The sequence below is a fragment of the Penaeus vannamei genome, chromosome 6, assembly GCF_042767895.1.
Source record: "Penaeus vannamei isolate JL-2024 chromosome 6, ASM4276789v1, whole genome shotgun sequence".
NCBI lineage: Eukaryota > Metazoa > Arthropoda > Malacostraca > Decapoda > Penaeidae > Penaeus > Penaeus vannamei.
In genome coordinates, this window is record NC_091554.1 from 16,753,053 (window position 1) to 16,755,917 (window position 2,865).

Below are 2,865 nucleotides of genomic sequence, written 5' to 3' on the forward strand. Positions count from 1 at the left end.
TTGGCTTTTCAACCTATATTAACTTCACTAAAGTTCAAAAAGTCGATTCTTTACACAATCTAAATATCAAAGAAATGGTTAGGGCTTTTTCAGATTTGAACATCATGATGACCTCTGATAAAATTCCTTGTAGGTCTGACTGCAGAATTATTAGTATCAAGGAAAATTATGCCATATGTACCTAATTGTGAGAAGTTAACTGAATGGTGGAAAGAAAAGAGCATCGTTTCCGAAATGTATTCTCCGAGCATCAAGAAATTAATTTACTAATCTCAAACTAGATATCAAGAATGAAGGCAGAAAATATTACATTTTCTCTCTGAGCCAAGGCTTCTAACAAGAATCGTCCTCAAGATCTTAAAAATCCTTCAGCAGATCTCTCTAATAAAAATGTTACTTCCAGACAAATGGCTTTATTGGGTCAAATTTCTTTTTTCTTTCTTTCTTTCTTTCTTTTTTTCTTTCTTTTAGCAGAGAGCTCTGAAGCTAATTTTGAAGAGGCAGACTCTTTGTCTCAACAAGACACATTGAAATTTTTTACTTACTTTATAAAGGGTTAACATCTATGGCTGTTCCTATGGTTGAATCTCTATTAGAGAACGCAATTAGTACTAAAAGAGCATTAGAGCATTAGAGAAAATCAGTCTAAAGATCCAGGAGTGGTTATGAAAGAAAGAAGAGGTCTACCATATAGATCCTATAAGTCTGCTGAACCTCGCTATTCTAATAAGTCTTTTCAAACTAATAAAAGCAAAAAATTTCCAGATTGATCTTATTGGTCAAAATTTAAATCCAATTCCATTCAGTTCTTACATGGCGATGGATCAACAAAAAACACCCAGAATAAAGTTGCACGTTCCTCAAAAGAGAATAAAACTGTCGATCATTCAAAGAATAGAATAATTGATTCATTTTCTGAATCATGTGTTTAAAGTTCCAAAGAGAGATTCAGTAGAAACTCGTTTAGTGCTAGATGTAAGCAAGATAAAAAACAAGTTCATAGTCAACTACCACTACCATATGACAACTGCCACTCATGTTCGTCTGGCTCTATTTCCGAGATCATTCATGGCTTCATTAGTTATGAAAGATGTTTATTGGCATATCCCAATACATCCAAGGTTCAGAAATTTCTAGCTTTTCCAATAAATTTAAAGATTTACACATTCAAAGTTCTACCTTTTAGGCTAAACATAACACCAAGAATTTTCACAAAAATGTTAGTACCCATTCATTCCCGGTTAGTTTCCCGAGGAATTAACATTCTTTTCTATCTGGACGATTGGCTAGTTTTTGCTCCCTCAGCAGAAGAGTGCATAAGAATGATAGGTTCAGAAACGGGCTTTCTTTTCAATCTTCCAAAATCGCACATTACTCCTACAAGAAATCTTTCTTGGATAGGCCTCCGTTGGAATTCAGTAAAGGAAACAGTATCTCTTTCAGAAGAGAACCGAAAATGTTGGAAGAAAGTTTTTCGGTATATTCATGCGATATCAATGTCCCGAAGACAATTGGAGAGTTTAATGTGTTCTCTAAATTATGCAGCAGAAGTTATAGAACTAGGTCGTCTAAAATTAAAAAGAGATTCTTGAAGGATGATCACTGTTTTCTATGGTAGACCGAGATCAGTTAGTACGGTTTCCTCGACGGTTGAAATGCCTTCTCAAATGATGGATGCAGGACAACCGACTGAAGTCAGTGAGGCCTTGGGTTCTTCCAAATCCATCATTAACAATAATGACAGATACTTCAGATTGGGGCTGGAGTTTTCAAACCTCAGAAGGGTCTCAAGGTTCATACACAAAAGCATAAATGTCAGGGAACTTCAGACAATCAAATTAGCTCTAGAGTACACCCCAGCATTCTGTCAAGGGATACACATTCTTTCAGACAATTCAGCGGCAGTGCATTGTATCAACCGCCAAGGGTCAACTTGGTCAACTTCAAGTTTCAGAGACATTACTGGAAATAGCAGCCCAGGAACATTGTTTTCCTAAAGCTTCCCATTTTGGGGGAGAAGAACATTTGTGGGCAGATGCTTTATCCCACAACGAAGCTTCAGCAGTAAACTGGTCACTACCAGACAAAGTATTCTTAAAACTGATAGATCAGCTTGGAAAAAACAGAAATAGACTTATTCACTTCCCAATTCAACGAAAACTGATTTCATAACTAATTCCCAAACCACACTAGCAGGAGGTCCAGATGCATTCACAGTAGAGTGGAACAGGTGGAATTACATTTACCTATTCCCGCCTCCTTTAACAAAGATAATGCTTCAAGTAGTATCTCACCTAAGTACATATCAGGGACGAGTAATGTTGATTATGGAGCCTTATGGAAGGCTCAACCCACATCCAGTGCCACTGGGACACAAAGTAATTCAGAATGTGAATTCCTCACAGTTCATGTATTGCATGAATCGTGTGGATTTTCTCCGCAGATATTTCAACTTAAAGTTACAGGATAATTATGTACTAACAGACATCCTTAAAGGGCATATGTGATGTAATTAACGTGCATTGCTTTTTCTTTGAATATTGTTCAGTAATGTATGCTTAGCCTATTCATGCAAAAAAAAAAAAAAAATCGAAGAGACCCTCTGGTATCCCCAAAAATCCCATAGCAACGCCCTTAGAAACGAAGATCCAAAACTTGGCGGTCTTCGGCAATCCCCGGTTGTGACGTCATACCCAGAAACAGGGAGAATATTGTTGAATAGCGTGAGTGTCACACTCAATGCACCGCGAGTCGAGGCTATCCCGGAATTGTTTCAAGCTATTAAAGTTTGTAACAAAAGGATGCCGCGGCGTTGTGTAGCAATTCATTGTTCCCATTCATGTCACCAGCCAAAAGACCGCGACA